Genomic DNA, 13,713 nt, shown 5'->3' on the forward strand with positions numbered 1-13,713 from the left:
AACAGTTTCTCTAAAGTAGTCCATAGCTGATTTGACGTTGCAGAACAAACGACATAAGGAAGAAGACTCTCTGAAATAGTAGCATTGAGCCAAATCAACAGACTTTGATCTTTCTTGTTCCATGAAGTATATAGAGGATTGACACAAGTAGCTTCAGCAAGATGTTTGAGTGGACGAATCGAAGTGCCATCAACAATATCAATCAACTTGTATGTTCTAAGAATAGGTAACCATAAAGACTTCCAAAGAACATAGTTGTCCTTGGTTAATTTGATTGTGATGAGATTTGAGATGTTGCGAAAAGATGAATCTGTGTAACTCATCATGTGTTTTGAGTAATGTACTCAAAAATGGAAATCAAAAGCTTGACTTCAAATACTGTAATCGATTTAAAGCTAAACCGATTAAACAAAAGATTGAATAACAGAGATTTGAGAAATCACACTTACTTCTTGCTGATTAAACCAAATTTAAGATAAGAAGAATAACCTTTGAACTAAAATCACCATTAATTAAGACTCTTCAAGCTTTGAAGCTTTTGAAATGATGAAGAATGAAATTGAGTTTTGAGATCACCGCTAGGTGTTTTTCTGCTCCGATACCATAAAGAATTTGTGATTTCATTGATTGCAAATGAATTACATCATGTCTTTATATAGACAAGTTTCTAATAGAGTAACATAATTATAACAGACTTCTAACAATTAACAGAATTACAACAGACTTCTGACAACTAACAAAATTACAACAGACTTTTGACAACTAACAGAATTGACAGCTGTATAACTAACTACTTCTAGAATGTTCTTGTATCTTCAATGACTTGCTTATCAGTGTGAGTGGTCAAAAAATGAATGGACCACACAGATAGGGGTGATCTATGCAGGTGTTGAATATGGCAGTCTCAAATGCCATCAACGACATCTTCAACAATGTCGGAAATAAAAACTATATATACTAGTATAACTGCTAGCAGTGGGGAGTGAGTGGAGAGAGAAGGCGGAGAGGGAAGGTGAGTTTGGGGTGAAGAAGAAGAGAAAGAGACTGAGGACGAACATACAAGAAAACTACCAAACAACATGGTCACATACCTAGGTCCAGAACGTTCGCTCCGCTCAGTGGACTATGCTCAAGTTACCATACGTTTTGCCCAACTCCAACACACACACATGTTTTATATATTTATTTTTGAATAAGTTGGATATAGCCATATAGGGTAGTGTTACTAAATTATAAGAAAAATGTGAGAAAAGAATACAATGTTGGGTGATGGACTTTCGTTTGTGTTTAAGGTTCACTAGGTGTAGCAGTACATAATGCAATCGAGTTGGTTATTCCTTTTATGAGTTCTATGTGCGCTGTATTTGCATATCAATTATAGTTGGTAAATCTTAGTACTATTGATGGATGGTAAAAATCAAAGCAATATAATCATTAATTAACCAGACTAATTACCTTTTTACTACACCTAGTGAAGCTTACCGTTTTCTTATGAAATTCACGTACGTGAGCGTATCGATTAACAAAATTTAATTTCAAACATAAACACGTTAGAAACATACAATATAATTCAATATTTTTAGATAATTTAGATTATGCTAAACACGTGTAAAAATATATTGGGCTAGTGTTAAACAACAATAAAAGAATATTAAAACATTCGATTCCCTTTTTCAAAGGGGTAAGGGTTTTCCTATGGAAGCGGCTGAACCGAATAGTTACCTACGTATCTTCTCTGTTTACTAGGGTGTTTCTATAGGAATATATGGTGTAAAGTTGCCTCCTTCCGATATAGAAGGGAGGCAAATAACTATCATTTTGGCGCTAGCTTTCTAGCTACATCAAAATTAAATTGAGCTTGAACTTGAACTTGAACTCAGCTTAATATTTAATTTCTATATCGCCAAACTTCCACACAGTTAGTGTCCATTTGTTTAGCAATGAGTAGTGCTACAAGGACCTACTTTTTAGACCTACTATTGCAACTCACTACTTGGATAACATCGGTTTGCATTGCAATACACACAGACACGTATCTATATATAAATCAATGATTAGGACTTTTGACACATCAGTAGGTCCAAATAATAGGTCAAATAAGTAGGTCGGTGTAGCATTACTGGTTTAGTAACAAGACAATATAAATATAACGGTTAATACCATAATCGAGCATTGAATAAAAGATTGAGACAAAATAGCCCATTGAAAGTGGCAGAGAAGTTTTATTCCAACTACGGATGTGGCCCCCACGAAAAGCAAACTGGTTTGTTACGTTTATACCCTTTCATTCTTTTTCTCCTTCTCTTTCGCCAATACTCTCTCCCACTTTTCTCTCTCTCTCCTTCTCACCAGTACTCTCTCCTACCTCTTTAATCTTTGAATAAAAAAAAGAACTAAAAACAACAATTTAGTTTTAATCCTCTCACTCTAACACTTCTCTTTTGTAGATCTTCGAAAATTAATGCCATTCAAATTATATGTTGAGAATAGGAAAATTGTTTTTGTAAGTAACAGCCTTGTTGTTATCGGTGACGTTATCGATCATAATTGGGTATGCTTTCGATTGATTCATTGTTCAAAGAGATAGGACTAATACCCGATGGGCAAATATTTGTAGGAGTATCCTTAGCATGAGGTGTCCTATTGATATTGATAAGGGCCCTCAAATAGCTAGAATGAGATGAATTTAACAACACCACACAATGTCGTACATGTGAGATACAATGTCTTACTATGATCATATTTAGTTCAATATAATTAAACGTGTATTTTAAGGTTGTCCAAATACGAATTATTCGATAATGAAAGCTAACTTTTGGTGGAAAAGTCATATAGAGATGGGAACATTTGATGAGTACTGGATTATTGGAAAGAGATCGACTTGAAGCAGTAGTGGCAATAGGGATGAAAACCATATTAAGCGTGTATTTTCAGGTTATCAAAATACGAATTTAACAATACCACATAATGTCATACAAGTGAGCTACAATATCTTACTATGATCATATTTAGCTTAGTTAAACGTGTCATTTAATAGCACCACATAATGTCGTACATGTGAGATACAATGTCTTACTATGATCATATTTAGTTTAGTTAAACATGTATTTTCAGGTTATCCAAATACGAATGTTACAGCACTACATAATGTCGTACATATGAGATATAATGTCTTCATATATAAATGTTGTGGAAGGGTATTATGGGTATTTCATACTATCATCAAGTGGGGGCCACGTTCAGAAGTGGAATAAATCTTCTCTACCACATTCAACGAGCTACTATGTCCTAATCTTTAAGTCAACGTCCGATTCAAGAATTTACCCTAAATATAAAAGATCTCACATTTCAGTGGCCAAATTCTACGAGGGACTAAGGCATTAAGTAGAATTGATTGTCACTGAACTAAGAAACTGCAAAAACTTTCAGCTATTGAGAAATCATCCGAAAAAAATATATACAAGTGTTAGGTACTTAGAGAATGTTCCAGTACTTGCTACATATTCTAACACTAGGCATTATTCGTGCCTTCGGCATGAATGGCAATGAAATTTCCTGATTTTGCATTCATGTCATAAAAAGTAAAATAGAAACTAATTTGTTTTTCAAGTTAATTTTCTCTTCATGGGCATTGAGAAGAAAGAGGTATTACAACAGTAATACCTATTACATTAATTACAACATAAAATTCTTGGCACATTCAGTTTTAGGTGCTTCATCTCCTATCCCAGACCATATTCAACAAAGTGTTTAACAAACAGAGCAAATACATTATCTCCTTATAAAAGCCTGAACATAGTCATTGATAAGATTGCATGTTTAGTTAGATAATCAACAACTTTGCTTTTCTACACAATATGTATAGATCACTTCTAGTTTTCCAAATCGGTAATGAGTTCCAACACTGCCATGGAAGAGCTTCAAAATTATTTATGATCTCAAGAAATCATTAAATCGGTCAACTCTAATGTAATTTTCTTTATCTCAATACATGCAACTTGATATGACCCCAATTCTATAGCTTGTAGCTTTTCAAAGAAAACAAACTTCTTTATACAGTTTTAACAACTTCTTAACTTCACCCAATAGCTGATCATCCCTCCATAATTGCCATGAATTGAATTATTTGCATCACACCAAAAAGTTATATAAGCAAGGATATCTGAAAATTTTAAATCAAAACTCACCAACCCTCATATGGAATTCATTACAATCGTCAACAAATGTTGATTTTTTGAAAAAGCAATCAGACCAAATTGCACTGGTGAAAGTCAAATTGGATCAAAATTAATCTTTACCTACCATACAACAATGAAAATGGAAAAATTGAACATGTAGTAGTACAAAATTATTTCCTATACCATTTAAAATTTTAAGCTTTAACACCTATCTTCTTGAAACTATGAAGCAAAAAGAACTTGTTCATTGGAAGAAAGAACGTGTTCATGGAAAGGATACCCGCATCCCACTCACACCGATCCACATATGGATCATTCCCGACCTCATACTAATCAAAGACAACACTCACCTAAGTCTCCATTAAAGCCCTTTGTTCAAGGATGGCTCTAAATGTAGTTTCATGAAAATACAAATTTGCTATTTGGTTCGTCAATAAAAGGATTATAATAAGTTGAAAGGAACAAATTAAAGCTCTAATGAAAGGGGTGTGAGGGAGGTGATTAAGGGAAGGGAACGTGGTGTTTTTTGGTATTTATTTCCATGGACTATAGAGAGAGGTGAGATGATATATGATCAAGTAAAATATATGAGAGGTGATGAAGGGAACCAACATACATGATCAAGTAAAATATATGATAGTAAAAGACGAAATCGTCAAGAAGCTACATTGATCATCTATGGTGGTCCTGATCCACATTTCACACCAATCTAATAAGAGCAAGTAAATCTAACCTTTGGCTTGTCGATTGACAACTTAGATAGCTAATTACATTTGGAATATTTTACACTTTACATACTATAACTCCAAATCAAACTTAATACATCATGTGAGCAATGAATAATATGTGAAGTTTCTTTTTGATACACCATACTACCTTATGCAAACAAAGAAACTAACAACGTCATATTTTTTTTTTCATTTTTAATTGTTTTTATTGTTCTTTTAATTTCATTAACCAATGATTGCAATATCAAATTCCATACAAAACTAAGAAGTAGACCTAGATTTTCATGGTACTCGATCTAGACAGTTAGTATAACTTGCAATCAGAACCCAATAGCAAACAAAAAGAAAAGATGAGTAATTGCAAATATATTTCTCATACAAAACAATTACATCACAATAAGCACACCAGAATGGAACGATTGATTGGGAACAAAAAAATTCAACACTTAGAAGAGAATAAAAAATTGCAAATGCTCCCTTGCTTTCTTATGTTGGCCCCTCTCCATACATTATTTGAACTGTTAAGTAGAAAGTGTAGAAAGTGTCAAAGTTAAGTCAACCAATTTCTTTTTGCTAAAGAGACCACATATACATCAGGGAATAAACAAAGAGTCATGTTACTGCCAGACCCCAATTTGTGTTGGGCAGACCCCGAGTTGGGCCGAGTTGAGCCGGGGTCTGCCCATTATGTTGGGCGCAACACATAAACCATACACCCCCCAACCAAATACCAAGAAATCGGCAAACCGGCCCCACAAACCTTCAAATACTCGATTTCCATTTCGCAATTTCTACTTCAAACCCTTGATTTCGCACTCGACCAAAAACCCACAAACACTCGGAATCATCCCTTCTCTTCAAACACTAGAATAGCATCTCTCACTCGATTTCTAAAGGTAAGATCCTAAAAATGCGATTTTTTTTGTTTGTTTGTTTGAATCTTTCCCGAATGTGTACGTTATCTTGTACCTAATTGTTAGTTTCGTGGGATTTCATAATCAGATAATCCAGTTTGTCAATGGGAATAGTAGGGCCTTGATAAAGTTGTTCAATCACTTTGTGAATATATGTTCTCTGCAATGCTCTGTTCCTATGTTATTTTAACTTGAAATTATGAAATTATGGTGTAACTCATGAAATTATGAGCAGTAGTTGTAACTCATGAAATTATGGTGTCTAGCTAGAAATTGCTACGTCTGTTTTTCCACTTCATTCGTGATATGTAGTGGGGCTTGGGCTAGTCTTTATAGGTGGCTTTAAGAAAGAGCAAAAGTGATTTCAAAACCATTGTGGTTGTTGTCGCTGCTATATATACGTAACATTTTTAATGCCCGGAAGAAATAGCTAGCTTATATTTGTTTGTTAGTTTAATCTTTTGTATTTTTAGTTTCTTCCATCATGTTAATGGAAAAAGATTTTTTGCATTTTTAATCTAATTGGCATTGCTATGGGTTTGCTTTATAAACATTTAAGTGGGATTGAATTATTAATTGAAGATATTTTGTTTGTTTACTTGATTGGATTTATATGAGATGAATGATTCAAAATAAATAAATCATTAAATCAAGCAATGAAGTTATGAACTTATTGTCTCTCCTGTTGATATCACTAGATTTTTATTTGAGGCCATATCGACTGGAGTACTGCTTGCTTTCCTTAGCACAGAGAAAGGAAAGAAACTGTTCTAAGTTGTTGGCGTCTCTGAAACTATACTACTTATATAGCTCTGTTTCAGGTAACTGTTCTATCTTTCTATATATATATATATATATATATATATATATATATATATATATATATATTTTGTTTTTATAATGTTATGTTTGATTCAATTCTTTTGAATTCTAGACACCCATTTTGTACATGCAAATCATAGTAGGAGTGTGACGCTTAACTAAACTAATTAAGGTCCCGAGTACCTACCGTCCTACCCTGGTACTCTCGTGCATGGTCGTAAGGCTTCTTTCCAACTAAGAATTTGCCATGAAGATCATGCAAGTACAAAAGATTAAAAGTTTTTGACATTTTAGTTTATGTTGGACGTCCCAAACTAGCAAGAGAAATGCCAAAATTCATTAATGTGTATCGCCGACACTGTACTTACCTCAAACTCAAGACCACATGGCTGCATTTAACTTGCATCTATGCCATATGCTAGAGTCCAACTTAATAACTGATAGCAATTTTTCTATAATGCCTTCTGCTATATATGTGCAAAGTAGATCCATTCGACTCTACAGTTTTCTCTGGCTTCTTGATCTTGATGTGCTATGTATACAACTGTGACTTTAATAGCTTCTACACTCAGTTCGTATTCATTAGTTTTTGAGTTAGAGACTTAAGATCGAGTATCGACAGTTGTTCCCCTTTGATGTTGGTCTTTCTTCATTCCTCCACTCGTGAGATTATGGCCCTTTCATTTTCCCCATCGAGCTTCAGCTCTTATATTGTCTTTCTCTTATGCCGCGTCGACTATTTTTGTTTTACAAATGTGCTTCTTTTTTCGATGTTCATTATCTCCATGGCGGCTTTAAAGTTTTACATGAGTCGTTCTCGCAAAGTTTTCCTAGTCGATTTCGCATGCTACAAACCTAGAGATGCATTGAAATGTAGCTACGAGACCTTCATGAATCAATTAAAACTGTTGGGGGTATTTTCAGAAGAAACTTTGCGGTTTAAGAAGAATATCTTGAATAAATCTGGGTTGGGAGAGTCAACATACTTACCTTAGGCATTCATGAGGTCACCACCAAATCCATATCCATGCATAGAGGAGGCAAGAAAAGAAGCAAAAATTGTTTTATTTGGAATTTGGTGATTTCCGTCTATTAGGTTTTGGGATTCAAGTTTATTTCTAGCATTACTTTGTTCTTGATTCTATTATTCCTCTTTTGTTTCTTACAAGATATCTTTTTTAAAACATGTTCAGATTTTTATTGGGAAGAGAGTAGTGTCTTTGATTCTCCAGTAGTTCAATTTGAATAACGTGAGGTGATTTAATCTCACATGGTGTACAAATTGCTATTTCCTCTCCTGACATTTATATTTCAATCGATTTAACTATAATATAAAAAAGAATCATTCATTAAAGTATTTTTCATATCTAAGAGGTTTCCACTGAAAAATGCTCTATTTTGCAAACATTACCTGGTATTTGAAATTGATAGGTGCTCGGTGTCAAGGCCGACTGGAAACATCATCATGCATGCATGCATGAGAGGGATATTGTTGTCACAATTGTGCTTCTATGCTTGGTACCAGCTTACCGGCTATATGAAATTATGGAACAAATAAGTATAGTGAACGAACATTTATATTGGTTGAATTAGATTGGGTTTTTTTTTGTTTGTGTGTGGAGGGGGGATTTAATAGAGGAGTATAATTTGCCTAGATAGCTTAAATTGTTCATACCAATACTACTCTTCTCGTATTTAGGGTTTATTGATTTAGAAATTGGTTTTTGGTACATATCTGGGTGTTTAATCAATATTAGTTCAAAATGGTCTAGTTCATTACTTGAGAAGTAGTTCTAGTAGGTTATTGGTTAAACAAACATGTGTTGTGGAAAATATTGGTTTAGATCATTAGAGAAGTGAGAAATCAACTTGTAGTCTTGTAGCCATTTTAAGCATATTACTTGTAAGTTTAACAGATAGCTAGGCACATCACCTATTTAAGATTGCTTGATTTACTACACAAATATTAATCGTATGGGAACTACACACCTTAGATATAGATTGGGATGCACACCGCCTTATTTCAATTCGTTCTTGTTTTTCCACGTTGGTATTGCAACAATTTGAATTAGTTGAATGTCTTATTTTTAACTCCTATTTATTTTGTAGAAATGCCTCGAAAAAAGAATGTGAATGTGAAGAATGTAGCAAAAAGGATTTTCACGGGTGCTAAAAAGTTGTTAGGTGGGGTAGTAGTTCGGGTCGCGATGAGGAGCCTGAGAAAAAGAGAGGAAGGGGAACAACCACCTTGGCATCAGTTCGTAGAGGGGATCGGAAAGCGGATGATTCCAGTAATGTTGTAAGTGGTGTAGAGTTAGGAAATCAAAAGAGAAGAAAGGGGACAGTTCTGAGTGATCTAGATGTAGATGTAGATGTAGATTTAGATTTAGATGTAGATGACGATGACGTAAATATGGATCGTGGGAAGAGTGTAGTTGTAAGTCATGCTGATAGTGAAGAAGATGACGAAGAGGGTGTTGATGATGCAGAAAAGGAGAATGACGAGGAGGAGGAGGACGTGGAGGAGGAGGATGACGAGGAAGTCCCTGAAGTCCCTGTACCTATACCTCCAGTGAATATTGTGAGAAAGTCCAACAATGACTTGGAGTTCCAGAGAGGTGTTTATGGAGGTGGCCCTCGTGTGTCACATATGTTGTATGACTATGCGGTGCACGTGGCTCGCGATATTTCGGAGGGGTAGGTAATATTATTATATATTGTCTATTAATATTTAAATTTTGTATTACGAAACCTTGTGCATACATTAATACTGAGTTTTTGTTGTTTTAGGCGGAGCGAGGGGTGTTGAAGTGTCATGGGCACCTAAACAAGTTGGTACAATGGGATATCGTCGAAGAGTGTTCAGACTGTTTTAATTTTCATGTGGAACTTCAAAGGACCGGCTTATGTGCTCTGGTCTTAGGTGTATATAGGCATCAGGATCCTGTGTTGGTCTTTGCGTTTGTGGAGAGGTGGCATCCAGAGACCAACACGTTTCATATGCCGTGGGGCGAGATGACAATCACGTTGGACGATATTTCCCAACTCTTAGGAGTTCTGATCAGAGGCAAAGCAATGACTGGGGACACTGATTTGACCCTGGAACAGACAAAAAGACTCCTCCACCAAGGTCTTGGCATACCCATGGACAAGATAGATGCAGAGATGAAATCTAATAAGTTCACTTCCAAAGTTAGGATGGATTTCTTGATAAAGCTTGAGTTTCTTTGGGAAGGTAACGGATGAAGATTTATTTGGGATGAAAATGGGGTTGTTGTGAAGAAGGCGTCAACCCAAAAAGAGTTGCGGTTTGTTGTGAGAGTTTATTAGTTTTTTTTCTTTGGATGTACCGCCTTCACCGACACGTCTGGAACTGCAGTTCCCGTTTGTTATCTGAGACTGCTTATGAAATTTGCCAAGATCAGAGACTACGCGTGGGGTGCAGCCTTACTGGCTTACTTGTACAAGGGTCTTGGGACTGCCACAAGTGCCAAGGTGAAGGGTGTTTCAGGCTATTTCACTCTCCTGCTGTGTATTAGTTTTTGTTTTTTTTTTTCAATGTCAATTTTATCTATCTATTACAATATTAACTGGGTGTCTATATTAATCTAGGCATGGATTTATGAGTACTTCCCGGTGTTCAGGCCATTCCCAAATGAGGACTATCAGTTGAGCATGTTGCATAGTCATAGGTACTCAGTTACTCAGTCTTTTTATGCTAGCACAACAGCTGCATTGAAGCATACCCGAGCGATGATTAATAATATGACTTGTACCGATGTAAGCATTTTTGTATGTAAATAGTTTTATTTATTAATTGATATTATTAGTATGTGGTTAATGATTAATTTCCTCGATCATATGCTATTTGACAGGTTGAATGGTATCCCTATGCTAAAGTCCGAGCTATACGGCCAGTGGATGAAATAGCATTTTTTGAGGGATTTATATGCTTTCTTGATAATGTCAAGCAGTACAATGTTTTGAGGGTTGTGCGTCAGTTGGGTCATATGCAGTTTGTACCTTCAGATCCCCCAAGACCAAAGACCCCGACGCGAACTACTTCCGGACGCAGGTACGATGTGAAATTTAATATTGTGTCTTCCTACTGGAGTAAATGGCAGAATCACTTGATACAACTTGAACATCGAGGACCCATTGCGTCTTATCCATAGGAGTGTGTTAGTAGATACATGAGTTGACCCATTGGGTCTTATCCATAGGAGTGTGTTAGTAGATACATGAGTTGGTACGAAAACAATAGTCATATTCGAATGATAAACCCTGATCATCTTAATCACTACTCCCTACAGAGTCTTCCATATCATAATCTGGTGAGTTAATACTTTACAACGTTAGTTTTTTTTTTTTTTTTTTTTTTTGTTTTGTTTTGTTTTGGTATTTTATAAATGTAAATATATATACTAATGTAGTTTTTCGTTTTAATTTTGACAGCACCCCGTTGTCGATGAAATTTCTTGCTTGCTCAATCAAGGCCTGCAATTGGGTGGGACTGCGATTCCAAACGATGCACGGAACGAGTTCATGGAGGCATACAACTTGACCCAGTGCAAGTTCATTGGAGGACGATATCGTTAAGGAGCATTGGATTTAGCAATGTTGAGTTTGGTTAGTTTAGGGTTTAGTGTGTTGAGCATTCGTAGTCTTGTTGGAAGTCTTATTGGAAGTGTGTTATAAAGGCAGTCTTTTGATGATGTTTATTTAGATCCTTGGTCTATCTTGTACTAGTGTTTATGTGGAGAAGTTGAAGAGAGAATGATAACTGAGCTGTTTAGAGTATTGAGATTAATGGAAATGAATTTAGCTAATCTTTTATATTATGTAGCTTACATCTTTTTATCTTGGTTTTGGAAGAGAATGATGTAAGTTACTCTTGCTGGTTATGTTAAACTAGGTTCTAATTATTTACTGGTTATTTATGTGAATGGTTTGTTTGTCAGTTCTCAATCTTATGTGTGCATGCTAGTGTTTAGTTTCCTCATAGAGTTCTAAAAACTTCTTCAAGGATGGCAGTGATTTGTTCATCACTGAATTGAACTCTTGGGTTTATAGAGATTACCAGAGATGACATTTCTTTTGTGTTGAGTCCTCCGTCTTTGTTCTTGTCAAAATTTTGGAATATCTTCTTCACTTTCTCCACTCTCATTTCTTTTAAAGCCATTGTTACTATAACAGTTTGTAAAGCAACAAAAGTGGAGAAAATGAGGCAATATAAAGAGTGAGTTTGCTTCAGGTTGAAAGATTCATGTTTTTGAAAGAAGACTGAACAGAGAGAAAGAAGTTGTTTGGGTTGTTTGTTATGGTTGTTTGGAAATGAGTTACTTGGTTAACTTGGTTAGTTAGTTAAACAAAGAAGTGCTCATTGTTGTTTATGTGAGGGTTAACTGAGAATGGAACTTACATGAATTAAATTTTCACATGAGTTCTTGTTGCCAATATGCCATGTATAAAACATTGATAAATTGCCAAAACACGAAACATCTGTTTTTTTGCCTCTTGAACGGTGTGGCCACACCGTTCAAGAGGCAAAAAAACAGACAAGTCATTTTTTCCAAGTTTTAGTCTCAAACGATATGGCCACACCGTTTGGGACTTAGTCCAAACGGTGTGGCCACACCGTTCAAGTGGCAAAAAAACAGACAAGTCTTTTTTTCCAAGTTCAAATCTCAAACGACACGGCCACACCGTTTGGGACCTAGTCCAAACGGTGTGGCCATGTTGTTTGAGACTAAGTCTAAACGGTGTGGCCACACCGTTCAAGTGACAAAAAAATAGACAAGTCTTTTTTTCCAAGTTCAAATCCCAAAAGTCATTTTTTCCAAAATCAAACAAACATACATACATCCATACAATTAATTCGACAAAAAAATACCATCAAATTTAAGAAAATTGTATCAAAAACCAAATTACAATTCCAACCACATGAACATTAATTACATAGACTTATTCCTAGTCAACATCTATTATTGGTATTTCGGACCCATCATTAGTATGCTCGTCTTCCAATACTAAATTGGGAATATTCAGTGACGTAAATTGCGCTTGTCTTGCTTGTAATGCAGTATCCCAACTATCTGGAATTAAGTGTCGAGCTCTACGCCATCTTCGCATCGGTTTTGGAACCGGACAATCATCAACAAGTTCAATATGAACAAAATGACATCCCTGTACATAAGCGGTACCCAACACTTTTTTTACTCTCTCAGGATTTGGTTGGGTTCTCAGTGGCAAAATAAGATGGCAGTACATACTTCCTAAATGTACGAGGACGACATTAAATCTCGAAGCAAATAGATATCTAGCAAAGGGCATGCTCATCCACTTACCAAGGGGTGCCCAACCGCATTCATGGGAAATTGTAGGTTTCACGTACCTAATCTCACTGTGAGTGTACAATGTACAATATAGGGGCAGGTTGTCATTAAGTTCTTGTAACAACTCATTTCTCATCCACGGCCACTCTTCCTGACTTCTTCCCAGTGCAATACACATTGCTTTATACCTGCAATTGCCATCACCCACAGGGTCATCCACTTTAACAATATATTTGTGCAGTTCTTTTGGAATATCCAAACCGTAATGTTTCGACCCCCTTAGGATGCCAATGTCTAACTTTTGAGGTGATTTTTGAGAAGAGTTATTCCGTGGTGTGGTTGTTTTAGGTGGTAAAGGTGATTTTTTAGAAGAGTTATTTCGTGGTGTGGTTTTTTTTTGTGGCAAAGGTGGTTTTGGAGAAGACTTCTCTGCAGGTGGGTTTGGAGTAGCGTATTTCGATGGTATGGGTGTTTTATGAGAAGGCTTGGAATTTGGCGTACATTCCGATTGTTGCGATGAGACCCACTCTTCATGCTCATGTTGGGAATGTTCAAAACCAGATGAATCTCACTTTGAAAAGTTCTCATCCTCAGTTGGAAGCTTTCTCTTGCAGCTACCCTTAGGCAGACCTTTGGTTTTCGCCTCCTCATGAGGTGGTTCTAGCCATGTACTTTCTAGCACAGCAATCTCCATAAGTTTCCTAACCATAACCCTCTGCTCTTCTTCAGAAGCCAT

Source organism: Coptis chinensis, chromosome 3 (genome assembly GCF_015680905.1).
Source record: "Coptis chinensis isolate HL-2020 chromosome 3, ASM1568090v1, whole genome shotgun sequence".
NCBI lineage: Eukaryota > Viridiplantae > Streptophyta > Magnoliopsida > Ranunculales > Ranunculaceae > Coptis > Coptis chinensis.